Raw genomic sequence first — 19,775 nt, forward strand, 5'->3', positions numbered from 1 at the left:
TTATTGGGAACAATTTACTAAATGCCAGTCCAAATTCCCCGATAGGTATAAGAAATGCAAAAGTTTACCTGTACCAACCTGTGTTTTTCACCAATCAGCAAATTGATACGCTTGCTAGGACTTGTGCTAGTAGTAACACTTCATTGTGCCATTTGGACTATGTGGGCGGATACAACTAACTCATCTAACAGTCATTCCTTTCAAATGGTGTATTTGAGATAAATCTATATAAATGTATCAACTGTTAGAAAACAATGTGTTCCTTTTTGGAGAATATTCTTGAAAATAGATAAAACAATTATAATTCAAAGAAAAATAGGCATAAACATCAATTTAGGTAATTAAAATAAAACTACACGTGCTAATGAGGCATTAAATTTTCCTGACATAATCATGTTTTAAGTTGCATAGCATTTTATACATTTATTATTTTCACTTACAATTGTAATACTTATCAACATTTTATGCAGGAAGCAGGTCACATGTCCAGCCAAGTGGAATTCCAATTTCCTATCTTTTCTTCCCACATTCTTTCCGTTTCACCACGTCACCTTCCATACATTTTGCTGCCATTAAAAGTGCATGGATAATTTTTAATCTTTCTATGAATATACAAAATTACTAATTTTGGCTCAAAGTTCATTATTTTAAGTTTAAGGTTTACTAATTTCAGTTTACCTTTACAGACTTAGAGATGTCACCCACGTTCCAAAGCACTTATTAACTGTTTTTAGTGATGTAATAATCATAAGATATTTATTTGTACATCATAATACATCTGAAATTAGCTGAAGCTTGGATTTTACAATTTGTGATAACAAATGCCTCTTTTCTGTGTAGCTTCCTTACAAACCATTCCAGGTTTAATGACTGTTGTCATTCAGCTAAGATCACCAGTGAACGGTGAGACTCCATGTCTTCTAACTATAATTTATCCTATTGCATAATCACAAACTCCTGATAATTTAAAATCTATCCAATTGTGTCCAAACATACTGTCTGACAATCAAACACTCTCCAAGAACTGTCAGGCCATTCACTAAATTTATTTCTATGACTTAATGTGGGTGAAGGTTCAAATACTTCTATTTCTCACTATCAAACAGTTACTTTGTGTAGAAATAATTCGGAGTCTAGCATGGGAAACCAAGTTTCTACCTTCTGTCCAACTCCTGGTTTCAATTCAGGTCTTGATCTCAGGGTTGTGAAATCAAGTCCCACATCAGGCTCCCTGCTCAGCAAGGAGTCTGATTGAGGATTCTCTCTCTCCCCCTATCCTTTTTATGTGCAAGCTCACTCTCTCTGTCTCCCTCTCTCAAAACCAAAAACGTACAATATTCAGTGTATACCACAAAAGGCACTAATTGCAAGTTGTTTTTACTTCTTGATTTCAGCATTAGTTTGACTTTAACTTTTTCAGACTTTTTTCATTAGAACTGTTGTTTTAATCAGTTTGCTGACTGTTTTGGCAACTCTTTTCCTTCTCATGTCAGTTATCTTTTGGGAAGCAAAAAGTGAAAATTGTACTACACAATTCACATTATCAACTCCAAAGTACAGCATTTCAAGTTACACTCTTTTTGAATTGCTGCTTAGTAATTTGCTAAAGAAAACTAATGACATGTCTGTCACATCTCTGGAGGGACAGATATCACATAGTCATTAAATCTTGCTTGGTTAGCATAATTATATGTAATTCAGCATTATTTCAGTTTATCAACAGAGTGAGTCACTTGGGAACTGTACTGACAATGTGATCTAAGGGAAGATTGCTAGTAGGGAAGACAGACATCGATTCTATTTCACGTTCAAGTGGTGTTCTCATGATCTTGGGCCTGTCATAGTTCTCATGTTGTTTCAGTTTCTCTGTCTTTGATTTGAAGATCAGATGTCCCCCTTCCTGGTTCCTGAGAAAATTGTGAATTAGCATTAATAAAAAGGAAGGATGTGCTTGAGTTCAGTAGATGAGTGATGCTATGTAAGCCTAGAAGTGTGTGATGGAGTCATGACAGGGCTCGGGGCTTCAAGATTCCATCTGGTATACATACTCAGGGAAAAATAACCCGTTTTAACAGTTTGAAATTCATTGCTTTTAAGGTCTCTTGGAAAAATCATGTCATTTGCTTCAAGCCTACCTCATGTATAGCTTTGCATTCTTCTTTTAATTCCCATTGTTCATTTCTTAATAGTGAAAACATATCTACGCTTTTTCTCTGTTACGCTAACTCACTAAACATAATCCCCCAATATGTGATCATCTTTGCAGCACTTCTGTGAAATTATTAGATTTGGTGAAGTTTGTGGAGAATTTCTACTTCCAGCTGAAACGTTTGACCATCATGGTGTGCCATATGTGTAACAAACAATAAATACCAGTTAAGCCATCAGTTAGATATAATGTTAAGTTGAAGTCCTTTAAAACAATAATATTTATAGGAAGGTTAATATAAATGAAGTTATAGATAGGTAAAATTTCCTTAATCTATCTTGTACTGTGGTAATCAGGCATTTTGGCATCTATGGCAGGATTGTATTCCTTAGGACTCTGTCCCACCCTCACCCCCAAGAAACAGACTATAAAATAATCCTCATTTACCACCCCATCTGCACAGACCTTCCTGTCCATCTGGATGTCAGATGGAAGCAAAGAGATCCATGGCACTTTGAAATAACTGAGGTGGCCTGGCTAGCATTTTGTAATGCAATATACAAAACCAGGTTCTAATATCCACATCTCCGTTTGAACTATTGCTAAGTGGATAATGGAGGCCACATTTTCCTCCACAGTCACTCTATTACCACATCTTCTAATTCATTATTCTTGAAGTACTTGGAGAGAGCTGAAACAGAATTAAATTTTAAGCAATGCTCTTCATTCTCCAATAAAGTACATTGAAGAATGGTCTTCTTTAAGCCCTTGACCTTTCCCAACAGAAACATTCCCTTGCCTATTGTGAGTCAGACTGTGCTTTTGCATTGAATTTGTTAGTCTTGGAAATGCCGGACCAAGGCAAAGGGGAAAGGAAAACAGAGAAAAAAAAAAGAAAAAAAAGAAAAGAAAATCAAGTAAGGCAGTAAATTCCAAGAAAAGCCTAGTATATAGAAGAAATGAATGTATCAGTCCTCATAATTTGAAAGCTATCTAATAGATATCTTCCCAGAATAACAATAATGTCTTGATAAAAGTTTGACAGAATTTCTGAATAGATACTTTGGTAGTCAGCAGCACTGTTCTGGTCCTCCTGGCCCCAGATTCATTATACTACTTCCTGTTTATGATTGTCTGGGGCCATGTAACTAGTCTGGCAAATAATGTGTGAGCAAAACTGAAGTATGTCACTTCTGGAGTGCAGTGAAACTCTCCACAGTAGTCTTTTCCCTTTGGCACAATAGGCAATATTCAAAATGTAGACAGTTCAATTTAGCCTGTGTACCTATGTACCCGTGATGAGTACCTGGCAATGTGCAATTGTCAAGTAGCACGAGCAAGAAATAAACCTTGATTATTGCAAGGCATTGAGATATGGGGTTGCACTTTATAGTAGCATAACCCACACATTCTGAAGGTTACAGATCCCAAACTACATTACAAAGAATTACAGGATAGTCCTCAGCAAACACATTCCCATCCTTCAAGCAATGTTCAACCTCTATTCACTCTAGTTCTTAGACTTTCATTTAATGTTAAATAAAGTGATAACTTACACCCATATAATAATGCTCATTAGATTTTTGAGAATATAAATTATTCTCATATAGTAATTTATTTAATGTTTTATGGTATTTGATATATGTGTTCAGTATTTCTACCCATTTGTAGAATATGAGTCAGTTCTAGGATGAAAAATGTCTGCCACTTATATATAATGAGAAAGGTTCACCTGCCCCAGGTGACTGGTTAATCCCTCTAAAACAGGCTCATCATTGTTCTCTATTAATGCTGTATTTGGCACACTGCAGTGTAAGCACTCAGATAAAACATCTATAAGAGGAAATGTTGAGTCCCTGCCATTATGCTCACTTTGTTCATGAGCCCAATGGGCATGAACTGGAATGGTTGAAGAAAGGCAGTGGAATCCAGAGTGTGAATCATGGTTTACTTGAATGAAAATAATCAGAATAGGGGTTCATTGATGGTGATTTACATGGAAAACAAATGGTCTTCCATCTGGTCCCATTTCAAGTTCTATCCACAATCTCCTCCCTGAAGCTTCTTGCCACCAATATTAAAACCTTCTCTCCAAATCCCTGTCCATCTGGCCCAAGAAATTCTTCCCTGTTCATAAATCACCATAGACCTCTATTTCTGACAATCTATCCAGTTGCAAAGCCTTCCACTTTGACCTTCCTAACATAGATAAATTTTGCTCTTCTCTGGTAATATAGATCAAGTAAGGAATTAATGGACTGCTCATCTATTTCAGTTCTAGAAATGCCATGTTCAATTAGTTACCACCAAAAATAACTGAAGATCAAAGCACTTTTATTATCACCTTGGCTCTGCTGCCTATTAAAACAACTATTACCATCTTGTCCCTTTTTATTAAGTGCTGCTACTTTGCCTCTGTCACCCAGGAATTCTGTAAACCCACTGAAATCAGAGTCTATTTCAATGTCACCACTACCTTCATGTATGTCCCACAGAGAACAAACACTACAGGGTTTGGGCTAAGGTATTTATCTACACTGATATATTTCTCAATTCTGTGGTGAGGGGAGTATAAACTAGGCCCTCTCCAAAGACATTATTAAAAGATTACTGAGCAAGTTGCCTATAAAAATAATCTATTTCAGCAGTCCTATTTCCCTAGGACATTGGATTTTTTTTTCTGTTATACTAAGGAATTCTGACATCCCAATTTATTTCATCATAGGCCAATATTGAGTACAGATTTTAATCAATTCAGTGAGAAAATATTTAGAAGCACTCCCAGCTGCTCAAACTAGAATTCTAAATAAAGTAAACTCTAGTTATATAAACCCATATTAACAATACTAAATCTATCAAAAAAATGACATCCTTCCTATTCTTATCTAGAATCTCAGAGTCCATTTCCATAAATATCCCATTTTTGCTTTATACATTAAAAATATCTTGCAATTATTTTGATATGGAAGCCTATTTCTCCTGGCTTACTTTGTTTTTTGGTTTTGTTTTGTTTTCTCTTCTCCTGGTTTACTTAGTAATTGGCTCCCTGGAGCATATTGAAACCCAACTCCGCTTATTGGCCATGAGCAGAGTAGAAGTAGATATATTGAAACGAGAAGAATTGGCATCTCCTTGTAAGATTACAATTTCATGTGAGGCATTTACAGGATTATCATGGAAGAAAGAACTAGACATATGAGCTAGAAAAGGAAAGGTTGCTTCTGCTGGCTTAGGAAACAGATTAGAATTAAGAGATTCAAGGAATTCCTAGTTATTCAGGTCACCAAATGTTACTGACCAACAATTCAAGTTCGTCTCATTTCCAAGCACTACCTTAATTTTCACTGAAGAGATATAGTATGGCTATGAATTCTATCTACAGTGCAGCTCAGTTATCCTGGTATACTGAGCATGAGGGATTTGGGAGCTGATGAAAAGAAATGATAATAAGGTAATAGTAACACACAATGAGCTTTATCAGGATAACACTTTGGCAGATTTGCATGTGGGAGAAGTTCCCCACAGCATGAAACTGTCCAAAGGCTATTGTGTGGGAACCACTATTCAGAAAGATAGGAGGGTCAGAAAATTTCCAAGGGAGAGAGAGATCAGAGGAAGAGGCTTGTGTGTTTAGATAATGTCATTCAACAGTCAAACTTGGAGTCTGGGTCAGAGAGCTTTGAAGGGCAGCAGTAACGTGGCATCGTTTACACCTAGAAAACTTATGTATGGCTAGCAGATGTTGGGTGTAGTTTCATGAGGTATGGAAAGCAGACAGGCTTTGTATAGCCAAAAATATATTCACTTGGGCTCTGAATAAAACAGTTAGATGTGTAATAATTTGAGATTAGTGATGACAGGCTTTTGAGATAACAGGAATCATTCTCTTGCTAACAAACAAGTAAACAACATAAGGCCAATATACAAAGGCCATCTTTGGCTTATTTTTTATAACACTGGGAAACCAGGAAGCTTCTGATGTTTTACTACTTCAAATCTGCTGATAAAAAAGATAACATACTATCTTAAAACAGCCATAGAAATTATTTGGTTTCTTGGTGATATTTTAAGGCATCCGAAGCTCTACATTGCAGATAGAGTTAGCCATTCCACTCACACAGTCCTTTTATGCTTGAACCAGCATTAATGGACTATCCAAACAGTCACTCAATCTGAATAACTTTGTCTTCAATAGGACTTCATTCTAGGATCAATATGTGAAATAATTTAAACAGCTGTTTTACCACTGGTTATGGGAATATATCATTGGTCATGGGAATATATCCCATCTTCTAATGATAAACTGGATCCCATAGCCAAGCAGAGTTTTGCATTTTTTGAATATTGATTACCTGCAACCACTTTATGAAGCAATTATTATATCATTTAAATCTCACTAGCAGACAGACAACAGAATTCATTCTAGTCAGTCCAAGCAGGAGGAGTTTAGAACAGGAGATTAGATTAACACAAAATTGTAAGAAACAGACTTTAGACTAAGTTTTGAAGAATACCTCTCATGTTGTGGAACCCTCTATCACAAGGATACGATGGAAAAAATGTTGAATACTCTCAATTCTGTTGTTGCTACTAAGTATAAAACCATATCACTTCCACCATGATGTAAGTCAGAAAAAAAAGGATGCTCCGTCTTCTTCCTCTCTTAACATGACACAGTTCCTAATTAAATTTTTTTGGAGATTGCATCTCATTTATTCATTCATTTATTCTTAAATCATATTAATCATATTCTTAAATCTATATATTTGGTACTCAGGGTGCTGAGGACAGAGCAGTGAACAATATAAGCAAATCTTCTTTATAGCAGCAGGAAATGAGCAAGGAGAAATTTCTTTATATACTATGTCATACAGTAATATACCATTTTGAAAAAAAGTAAAGTAGTGTAAAAGAGAAAGGATGGGGAAACCTGGGTGGCTCAGTGGTTGAGCATCTGCCTTTGGCTCAGGGTGTGATCCGGGGCTCTTGGGATCCAGTTCTGAAACGGGCTCCCTGCAGGGAGCCTGCTTTTCCCTCTGCCTATGTTTCTGCCTCTCTCTGTCTCTTGTGAATAAATACATAATTTTTTTTAATCTTAGAAAAGTAAAAAGGGAAAGGATAGTATTTAAAAAGGAGAGATTACTATTCTATGTGCCTCTATGAAGGAAAGCTTCAATGATCTATGGTAATTGTGGTAACACTTGAGCAGAGAGACTGAAACAAGGAAGGGGAATAAGCCATAAAGATATCCAGGAGAAGAGAATTCTAGGAAGTGAGAGGAACATGTTCAAAGGTTCTGAGACAGGATCCTGGTATGTTCAAGAACTAGTAATGAAGTCTAGTTGATGACAGTTGGAATGAGCAAGATTGAGTGAAAGAGCGTGAGGTTTGAGTGATATGGGTGGTCTGGATTAGTACTGCATTTTAAACCATTCTAAGAACTTAGGCTGTTTTCCTACATGAACTAGAACGACATTGGGAAGCTCTAAGTAAAGGAGTGACGTGATTTGACAGAGTTTTGACTAATCATTCTGTCTGTTTTATGGAGAATATAGTAGTAGGGTCAGCAGAGGGATAGAACAAGTGAATTTTATGTCTCAACCATATAACATTCTTGCAATTGGAAGAATGGAAGCAGTAAGCTACAAATATAGGAAATAGAGGACAGATTAAGGTGTTTGAAATTAAGAACATAGAGTTAGTACTTTTTTGCTAGTGAAACAATCTGGGATATGACCTTAATAATAAGGATGGGCTGAGGCAAGGCCAAGGAGAAGATGGTTGGAGAACAGAAGGCCAAGTAATAGAGAAACCAAACATCTGCAAGAAGTATTTATACGGATATTAAAATCACTATGAGTTGTAAAATGTGTTGTGTTAGAAGGAATGGCAAGATATTCAGAAGCTAAAATCTTGAAGCAATGCCAGTATCATCCTGAGGTTGGCTACAAGAAGGAGGGATAGTAGGCAGTATATTTTGGAAAATGGAATTCTAAAACCAGAGCTGAAAAGCTTCAAAGGAACCTTCAGAAAATAATTTTAAGTTTTCTAGCCTCTGTACACTGGGCCAGGTTTAGAGTAAATGTTGAGTATGCTAATCCAAATATTCACCACAAATCTCATTAAACTCTACGCAAAATTCTTTGTACATGTCTACACATTTTTTTAAGAATCCAGGTTTATAGCTTTTTTTTATAACCTCATTGGGCCCACAATCCAGGAAAGTCTAACCAACATTGATAAATGTTAAACTTAATTAAATATTTATAGGGCCATCTACTTGCCAAGTACTGTTCTTGGAATTGGAACCTAAAAATGTGTAAAATATCATATAATCCAGTTCTTGTGAGGCTAGGGTGAGGGTATATATGGAGAAGAGGAGCCATATTACAAGGCTAACTTGAGTAAGTGCAAAGGGGAGCAGAAGGGACGTGCCATAGGATTGTAAGTGAAAAAGTTATTCTTTGTGACTGGATGGTTTGGAGAAGCCATAAAAGAAACAGTAAACTTGGTTTGGACCTTAAAGAGTAAGGGAGTTTCTATAAATAAAGGAAAGAACAGTAATCCAGGCCTAAGAAATAGTATTTAAAAAGTCATAGTCCTGGACTTTCATTACCTCTTCCAGGATGACAATAAACTTAATATGATTGAATTCTACAGTTCATGAAAACATGCAGTAGAAGATGAGTTTCCTTTTGGGGCATTTCAGGAAATGTTTGGAATACTGCATGAGAGTGCACAGACTTCTGTAGACAGCAGGAAACCAGTGAATATACTTAAAACCACAAGTGACATATGACATGATCCAATCTGTGATTTAGGGGGAAAAAAATCCCAAAAGCAATGCAAAGGGTGAATTAGGTTAAGGATTAGGAACAGGGAGAGACTGTTAGACAACTAATGGAGTAATCTAGACAAAAAAAAAATGTGAGGTTTAAATTAGTATAATGGTTGTGAGGAGTAGACAACAGGACAGTCTCATAAAGAAATAGAATACAGTAGAATCTTTGGTGCGAGGCTACAGATCCATTTGCTCAGGTGAGAGGAGGTATAGAAGGTTGAAGATGATGGAAGAATGAACCTAATCATTATTAGTATGTACAACTGTTGAAACTGGATCCTTGGTAATGCCATTGCCAGAAGAGAGACTCAGCATAGGAGAGATTTCCAGGGGATGCCAAGAGTTAAAGTATTCCACCTATGTGCTAGCAGGAATTTCAGGGTTGGAGCACAAAAAGAGTCAAATACAGATTTGGAAGTCCTTAGCTTTGAAGTGATGTTGAAGTCATTTATCTCATTGGATAATTTAGTTGAGGAAGAAAATGTGAATCACAAAGGGCTAAGAGAGTGACCTGGAAATTAATGGTACTAGTAATAATAAAAATAACTCCCTGTCAATCTGATATCCAGCCAACACTACTCAGTAAGGCCATTCCGGTTGTTCACAGGCCAGTGGCTGTTCTCACTGATTGGTGCATCCGCTCTGATTCACCAGGACACATCGTCAGTTGGATATTTATCTTTAGCTACCACAGACTAAAAATCTTCTATTTTAGAAGGATCCATTGATGAAGTCTTAGGAAGAACAATCAGCAAAAAGGTCATAGCCAGAGAAGAGCATTTTAAGAAGGTGTTAAACATTAAGTGCAAACATTAGGGGATTCGTGGTAACAGTAAAAGCAGTTTCACTAGAGGCCAGAGGATCAGTATCAGAGGGCATGGTGGTGGGCAAGAGTATGTTTGTGGTAAAATGGAAGCAGAAATGTAGATTCATTTTTTCACAAGTTGCCTAGGGATGGCAAAGAATAAGATGATATATTGGTCAGAATTTTCTTGGTTACAAGTGAAAAAACTATGATTCAAATTATTTTAAATGGTGACCAAAAAAATTGAGAATGGGGGTGAGGTTTGGTAACTGAACATACCTGGCTTGTAAACACATTTCAGGCAAGGCTAGAGCCAGGGTCTTTTAGAGATGTGATCACGTTCCAGTTCTTTTTCTTTCCACATGGTGCGTGGGGATATATCCTTCCTGGATCCCATACAGAAGGAGAATCGTTTTCTCAGAATTCTCAGTAAAAAAAAAAAAAAAAAAAAAAAAATTAAATTGGGGACTAGGGTTGAGTCTCATTTCTGTGACTCATGGCTTTCAGTTCATGGCACATCAACATTGGCCCTTGAAAGTCACCTTGCTTTAAGCATATATTTATCAATGTATTTGTACCAGTGTGTGCCAGTCCCATTCTATTATCCCATGAAAAGCAGCTTTTAAATTTGTTTAATCTATACATTTTTATTTTACTGTGTTTTTGCAAAATGTGTACTATTTTGTGCAATTGTTTTACCTGGATTAAATGGATGTTATATGTCCTTTTTACTAACCACTATGTTTTTAAGTTCCCATTATGTTACTATCGTGCATGTACCTGTTTAGTCCATCTGCTATATAATACCCCACATGCACTTCTACCATATTTTCCCTATATTTCTCAGTGATAGACATTCAGGCTGCCTTTAAATGACTTTTGCCACAAATAACTTTTTATTCACAAATATTATGGGCCCTTACAATGCACCAGTTGTTGTTTTAGGCATATGAGACACTCAGTGAATAAAACAGACATTGCTGCAATAAACATCCCTGTAAATGGCCTCTTATAAATATGTAAGAAAAGTTTCCTAGCACCTATAGTTAGGAGTACAATCCAGCAAAATTCCTTATGCATTGGATTTTATTTGGCCATATGCCCCATGCCTGTACTAATCACTGTGTTGAGGGAATATAATGGATTAGCTCAGGTTAGATAATGCTTACCCCTAAACCAGTGCGGAGGGATGGGACGTTATGGAATGTAGCCCAGTCAAAGCAAATGTGGATAGGGGTATCTCACAGAAGGAAATTGGGGAAAGTAGATGATAAATGAATGCTGAGTAGCAAATATAATAAATGTCCTCTATATATGGGAAGACAACATGATGGCGAACTTCCCATCCATGTGCCTCAAAGATTTAAATACATCATGGTGAGGAAAAACATTTTGATATCAAAACAGACCAAAATAGAGTTTCTGATTCACCATACCTGGGTAGCACCAAAGCTTTGCTTTTGTAGCAAGCTCTCAAGTGATATTGATGCTGCTGGTATGAGCACCACATTCCAAGAACCACTACTCTAATTTAAAAGTAAAATTCACAAAAAAAAAAAAAAAAAGGAAAATTCACTAAATGTCATCATCTGCTAGTGCTGGGGTGATCAAGGGAAATAATGTGTGTTACAGCATTTGATAATCTTAATCATGCCACTTTTAAAATGTTGATTTTACTATTTCATTTGTTATGTGAATCTCAAGATAAATAATTACATTAATTTTTTATGGAATTTCAAGAAAAAATATAAAGAAAGAATGAGAATAATAAGTCTGATTAGTCTAAACATAAACTTCATTGATTTCAGAAAATTTTCAATGATCACCTAGGTTTTTTGACAATTACTGAGTCTTACTAGAATTTCCAGAGAGACTGAGCAATCATATATTTAATTTAGTGACAAGGTCAGGTCAGAAAGCTCACTCTTTGAAATATAACCTAATAAAATCAATATAAAATGAATAGGCTCAGCCATCTATACGATGATATTTGAAAGAGATATTAATGAGACTCAGCAAGCCTTTTGTAAAACCAGCAAGTCATCTCTTGTGTCTAATAAAAACCCAAAGTGCCTCAATCTAATTAAAGTGACCAGAATATATTCTCAAGGCTACGATTTAAACATGAGGGGGAGAGGGAGGGGCCAGATGGCGGAAGAGCAGGGTCCCCAAATCACCTGTCCCCACCAAATGACCTACATAACCTCCCAATCATCCCGAAAGCCTACGAATTCGGCCTGAGACGTAAAGAGAGACCAGCTGGAACGCTACAGTGAGGAGAGTCCGCGCTTCTATCAAGGTAGGAAGACGGGGAAAAAGAAATAAAGGAACAAAAGGCCTCCGAGGGGGAGGGGCCCGCGAGGAGCCGGGCTGAGGCCGGGGCGAGTGTCCCCAGGACAGGAGAGCCCCGTCCCCGTCCCGGAGGAGCAGGAGCTGCACCAACCTTCCCGGGCGGGCGGAAAGGGGCTCGCAGGGAGTTGGAGCAGGACCCAGGAGGGCGGGGATGCCCTCGGGCTCCCGGGGACACTAACAGACACCTGCGCCCCGGGGAGTGCGCCGAGCTCCCTAAGGGCTGCAGCGCGCACGGAGGGACTGACCGGAGCAGCTCGGAGGGGCTCGGGCGGCGGCTCCGCGGAGGGGGCTGCGGGGCGGGAGCGCGAATCCAACAGCGCAGGCCCCGGAGCACAGGGCGCCGGGACACAGCCCAGGATCCGGCCTCCCCCGGGACAGGCAGAGGCCGGGAGGGCCCAGGACAGCGAGGACGCTCCTGCCCCGAGCTGAGCAGATCAGCGGCCCGCCCCGGAGCCTCCAGGCCCTGCGGACGGAGAACCGAGAGCCCCGAGCCCCGTAGTTCCTGCGGAGGCTGAATCCAGGCTTCCAGAGTTGCCATAGCAACTACTGCTGTTCCTCCTGGGACCCCACGGGGTAAACAACCCCCGCTGAGCCCTGCAGCAGGCAGGGGCAGAGCAGCTCCCCCAAGTGCTAACACCTGAAAATCAGCACAGCAGGCCCCTCCCCCAGAAGACCAGCTGGACGGACCAGTTCCAGGGGAAGTCAAGGGACTTGAAGTCTACAGATTCAGAAGATGCTTCCCCGTGTTTTTTTTTTCTTTTTTTCTTTTTTCTTTTCTTTTTGATTTCTGATTGCTTCCCCCACCCCCTTTTTTTTTTCACCTTTCTTTCTTTTTCTTTCCCTTTTTCTTCTCTTCTTTCCTTTTTCTTTTCTTTTTATTTTTTCTTTTTCTCTTTTCTTTCTTCTCTCTCTTTCTCTCCTTTTCCCAATACAACTTGTTTTTGGCCACTCCGCACTGAGCAAAATGACTAGAAGGAAAACCTCACCTCAAAAGAAAGAATCAGAAACAGCCCTCTCTCCCACAGAGTTACAAAATCTGGATTACACTTCAATGTCAGAAAGCCAATTCAGAAGCACTATTCTACAGCTACTGGTGGCTCTAGAAAAAAGCATTAAGGACTCACGAGACTTCATGACTGCAGAATTTAGATCCAATCAGGCAGAAATTAAAAATCAACTGAATGAGATGCAATCCAAACTAGAAGTCCTAACGACGAGGGTTAACGAGGTGGAAGAACGAGTGAGTGACATAGAAGACAAGTTAATGGCAAAGAGGGAAACTGAGGAAAAAAGAGACAAACAATTAAAGGACCATGAAGACAGATTAAGGGAATTAAATGACAGCCTAAGGAAGAAAAACCTACGTTTAATTGGGGTTCCCGAGGGCGCCGAAAGGGACAGAGGGCCAGAATATGTATTTGAACAAATCCTAGCTGAAAACTTTCCCAATCTGGGAAGGGAAACAGGCATTCAGATCCAGGAAATAGAGAGATCCCCCCCTAAAATCAATAAAAACCGTTCAACACCTCGACATCTAATAGTGAAGCTTGCAAATTCCAAAGATAAAGAGAAGATCCTTAAAGCAGCAAGAGACAAGAAGTCCCTGACTTTCATGGGGAGGAATATTAGGGTAACAGCAGACCTCTCCACAGAGACCTGGCAGGCCAGAAAGGGCTGGCAGGATATATTCAGGGTCCTAAATGAGAAGAACATGCAACCAAGAATACTTTATCCAGCAAGGCTCTCATTCAAAATGGAAGGAGAGATAAAGAGCTTCCAAGACAGGCAGGAACTGAAAGAATATGTGACCTCCAAACCAGCTCTGCAAGAAATTTTAAGGGGGACTCTTAAAATTCCCCTTTAAGAAGAAGTTCAGTGGAACAATCCACAAAAACAAGGACTGAATAGATATCATGGTGACACTAAACTCATATCTGTCAATAGTAACTCTGAACGTGAACGGGCTTAATGACCCCATCAAAAGGCGCAGGGTTTCAGACTGGATAAAAAAGCAGGACCCATCTATTTGCTGTCTACAAGAGACTCATTTTAGACAGAAGGACACCTACAACCTGAAAATAAAAGGTTGGAGAACCATTTACCATTCAACTGGTTCTCAAAAGAAAGCAGGGGTAGCCATCCTTATATCAGATAAACTAAAATTCACTCCGAAGACAGTAGTGAGAGACGAAGAGGGACACTACATCATACTTAAAGGATCTATCCAACAAGAGGACTTAACAATCCTCAATATATATGCCCCGAATGTGGGAGCTGCCAAATACTTAAACGAATTATTAACCAAAGTAAAGAAATACTTAGATAATAATACACTTATACTTGGTGACTTCAATCTAGCTCTCTCTACCCTTGATAGGTCTTCTAAACACAACATCTCCAAAGAAACGAGAGCTTTAAATGATACACTGGACCAGATAGATTTCACAGATATCTACAGAACTTTACATCCAAACTCAACTGAATACACATTCTTCTCAAGTGCACATGGAACTTTTTCCAGAATAGACCACATACTGGGTCACAAATCGGGTCTGAACCGATACCAAAAGATTGGGATCGTCCCCTGCATATTCTCAGACCATAACGCCTTGAAATTAGAACTCAATCACAAGAAGAAGTTTGGAAGGACCTCAAACACGTGGAGGTTAAGGACCATCCTGCTAAAAGATAAAAGGGTCAACCAGGAAATTAAGGAAGAATTAAAAAGATTCATGGAAACTAATGAGAATGAAGATACAACTGTTCAAAATCTGTGGGATGCAGCAAAAGCAGTCCTGAGGGGGAAATACATCGCAATACAAGCATCCATTCAAAAACTGGAAAGAACTCAAATACAAAAGCTAACCTTACACATAAAGGAGCTAGAGAAGAAGCAGCAAATCGACCCGACGCCCAGCAGAAGAAGAGAGTTAATTAAAATTCGAGCAGAACTCAACGAAATTGAGACCAGAAGAACTGTGGAACAGATCAATAGAACCAGGAGTTGGTTCTTTGAAAGAATTAATAAGATAGATAAACCATTAGCCAACCTTATTAAAAAGAAGAGAGAGAAGACTCAAATTAATAAAATCATAAATGAGAAAGGAGAGATCACTACCAACACCAAGGAAATACAAACGATTTTAAAAACATATTATGAACAGCTCTACGCCAATAAATTAGGCAATCTAGAAGAAATGGATGCATTCCTGGAAAGCCACAAACTACCAAAACTGGAGCAGGAAGAAATAGAAAACCTGAACAGGCCAATAACCAGGGAGGAAATTGAAGAAGTCATCAAAAACCTCCCAAGACACAAGAGTCCAGGGCCAGATGGCTTCCCAGGGGAATTCTATCAAACGTTTAAAGAAGAAATCATACCTATTCTACTAAAGCTGTTTGGAAAGATAGAAAGAGATGGAGTACTTCCAAATTCATTCTATGAGGCCAGCATCACCTTAATTCCAAAACCAGACAAAGACCCCACCAAAAAGGAGAATTACAGACCAATATCCCTGATGAACATGGATGCAAAAATTCTCAACAAGATACTAGCCAATAGGATCCAACAACACATTAAGAAAATTATTCACCATGACCAAGTAGGATTTATCCCCGGGACACAAGGCTGGTTCAACACTCGTAAAACAATCAATGTGATTCATCATATCAGCAAGAGGAAAACCAAGAACCATATGATCCTCTCATTAGATGCAGAGAAAGCATTTGACAAAATACAGCATCCATTCCTGATCAAAACTCTTCAGAGTGTAGGGATAGAGGGAACTTTCCTCGATATCTTAAAAGCCATCTACGAAAAGCCCACAGCAAATATCATTGTCACTGGGGAAGCACTGGGAGCCTTTCCCCTAAGATCAGGAACCAGACAGGGATGTCCACTCTCACCACTGCTATTCAACATAGTATTGGAAGTCCTAGCCTCAGCAATCAGACAACAAAAAGACATTAAAGGCATTCAAATTGGCAAAGAAGAAGTCAAACTCTCCCTCTTCGACGATGACATGATACTCTACATAGAAAACCCAAAAGCCTCCACCCCAAGATTGCTAGAACTCATACAGCAATTTGGTAGCGGGCAGGATACAAAATCAATGCCCAGAAGTCAGTGGCATTCCTATACACTAACAATGAGACTGAAGAAAGAGAAATTAAGGAGTCAATCCCATTTACAATTGCACCCAAAAGCATAAGATACCTAGGAATAAACCTAACCAAAGAGGTAAAGGATCTATACCCTAAAAACTATAGAGCACTTCTGAAAGAAATTGAGGAAGACACAAAGAGATGGAAAAATATTCCATGCTCATGGATTGGCAGAATTAATATTGTGAAAATGTCAATGCTACCCAGGGCAATTTACACGTTCAATGCAATCCCTATCAAAATACCATGGACTTTCTTCAGAGACTTAGAACAAATTATTTTAAGATTTGTGTGGAATCAGAAAAGACCCCGAATAGCCAGGGGAATTTTAAAAAAGAAAACCATAGCTGGGGGCATCACAATGCCAGATTTCAGGTTGTACTACAAAGCTGTGGTCATCAAGACAGTGTGGTACTGGCACAAAAACAGACACATAGACCAATGGAACAGAATAGAGAACCCAGAAATGGACCCTGAACTTTATGGTCAACTAATATTCGACAAAGGAGGAAAGACGATCCACTGGAAGAAAGACAGTCTCTTCAATAAATGGTGCTGGGAAAATTGGTCATCCACATGCAGAAGAATGAAACTAGACCACTCTCTTGCACCATACACAAAGATAAACTCAAAATGGATGAAAGATTTAAATGTGAGACAAGACTCCATCAAAATCCTAGAGGAGAACACAGGCAACACCCTTTTTGAACTTGGCCACAGTAACTTCTTGCAAGATACATCCACGAAAACAAAAGAAACAAAAGCAAAAATGAACTATTGGGACTTCATCAAGATAAGAAGCTTTTGCACAGCAAAGGATACAGTCAACAAAACTCAAAGACAACCTACAGAATGGGAGAAGATATTTGCAAATAACATATCAGATAAAGGGCTAGTTTCCAAAATCTATAAAGAACTTCTTAAACTCAACACCAAAGAAACAAACAATCCAATCATGAAATGGGCAAAAGACATGAAGAGAAATCTCACAGAGGAAGACATAGACATGGCCAACATGCACATGAGAAAATGCTCTGCATCACTTGCCATCAGGGAAATACAAATCAAAACCACAATGAGATACCACCTCACACCAGTGAGAATGGGGAAAATTAATAAGGCAGGAAACAACAAATGTTGGAGAGGATGCGGAGAAAAGGGAACACTCTTACACTGTTGGTGGGAATGTGAACTGGTGCAGCCACTCCAGAAAACTGTGTGGAGGTTCCTCAAAGAATTAAAAATAGACCTGCCCTACGACCCAGCAATTGCACTGTTAGGGATTTACCCCGAAGATTCAGATTCAATGAAACGCCGGGGCACCTGCACCCCGATGTTTCTAGCAGCCATGTCCACAATAGCCAAACTGTGGAAGGAGCCTCGGTGCCCATCGAAAGATGAATGGATAAAGAAGCTGTGGTTTATGTATACAATGGAATATTACTCAGCCATTAGAAACGACAAATACCCACCATTTGCTTCAACGTGGATGGAACTGGAGGGTATTATGCTGAGTGAAGTAAGTCAATCGGAGAAGGACAAACAGTGTATGTTCTCACTCATTTGGGGAATATGAATAATAGTGAAGGGGAATATAAGGGAAGGGAGAAGAAATGTGTGGGAGATATCAGAAAGGGACACAGAACATAAAGACTTCTAACTCTGGGAAATGAACTAGGGGTGGTGGAAGGGGAGGAGGGTGGGGGGTGGGGGTGAATGGGTGACGGGCACGGAGGGGGACACTTGACGGGATGAGCACTGGGTGTTATTCTGTATGTTGGTAAATTGAACACCAATAAAAATTAATTTATAAAAAAAATAAATTATACATATTTTTTGATAAAAAAATAAATAAATAAATAAACATGAGGGGAGGAGGCTGTGTTGTTACCTGCTTAATATGATGATGAGTTAAAGTAGGGAGGCAGTTCTCATGAAAAAACAGAAAAATAAATAATGTATTGATGAATAATCCAACATTGTCCAGAGAGTGAGGTTAATATATCTGGTAGACATAAAACACTAGAGAGGAATAATTTAATAAATAGCAAAGAGAATTCATGAGTATTTACCTTAGTTTCCAGCAAGTAGCCTGTAGAATCATGAATAAATGGTTTTCTTGAATTAAGCTGTATTCTTGTTCTTTTTTTGGCCTCCTCGGTGCTGTCAGAGAGAGAAAAGACAGTACCCTAGACTCTAGGCATTGAGATTCTCTAATATTGCAAAAACCTAATTTCTCTCTTTTCTTTTTTGCCATTTAAAAGCTGGATTTCTATTACATTGACTCTGAAGAAGTATGTGAATCATGCAGGCCCTTAAAAATACATTTTAAAGATTCTGGAGTAAGTAAAGAAGATAAAGGGGGTTCTTGGTTTAGAAAATATATCTTGGAGTAGCAAGGGGTTCAGGAGGGTTTAACCAATCCTATTATTTTTAGAAATAAATTTTCCTTGACTATAGTCTCTGAACCATACATATATCATTGCACATATTGAGAGTTTGGTTAATGAAAGTACATTTCCAGGTGCTATTCAATTTTGAATAAATTAGCAAATGTATGTTTCTAGTACAGCAAAATTTAGGGCCACTCCCTGTGTCCTGTGCCCTGATGATTATATGAGGTTTATCACCTCCTTAAGAGTCCCTGACTTAGCAGTTCAGTTGACTTCTTTCTTTAACATTTTTTAAAGATGAAGTCATTTAGTGAATTTTCTCTTAAAAATTTTTTAAAAATATATTAGAGTCTTTATACTTCCTAATGTGGTAAACAAAATGTACTTGGATTTTGAAAAGAATAAAAATTACAAAATGAAGGTGAATCTCTGGCTACAAATAAAGCTGCTCTTTCACATGTAAATATGTTAATGATATTAATTCAGAGCATTCATCAAAATGCATTTTATATTGATGTAGTAATATGCAAAAAAGAATAATAAATTATATCAAATTTCTTAAACATTAATTATGAGGAATTACTAGGCAAATCATCATGACAAATTTCTGCATTTGGGGGCCATATAGCTGAGCACCCAATTCTTGAGAAATATGTTAGTGTCAAACATAGCTCCATAATTAATTATAAGACTTTTACAGTGTCAGAGTGATTAAACTTATTTTGTTTGGTTCCAGAGAGCAGAGTAAGGGCCACTGAGTAGAATTATAAGCACAATTTTTATTTTATTAGTAAGACATTTCTAAGGAATAGAACCTGTTAAAAATTGAATGGACCTACCCAAAACTGAATATCTTCAAGCAATGATTATATGATCACTGATGGGTGATATTGAGGGCATTTGTAAATTACAGAAGGAATAAACCAAGTGACCTCTGAGATCCTATTACATTTGGCATTTATGATTATGTGAAATTAAGGTCTGAGGGGTTTCTATTTGTTTGATTCTATTTAGTCCTAAAATTCATAAATCTAAATGAGACCACAAAAAAATATACTCTGAATATAAATT

Source organism: Nyctereutes procyonoides, unplaced genomic scaffold (assembly GCF_905146905.1).
Source record: "Nyctereutes procyonoides isolate TBG_1078 unplaced genomic scaffold, NYPRO_anot_genome, whole genome shotgun sequence".
NCBI classification, from domain to species: Eukaryota; Metazoa; Chordata; class Mammalia; order Carnivora; family Canidae; genus Nyctereutes; species Nyctereutes procyonoides.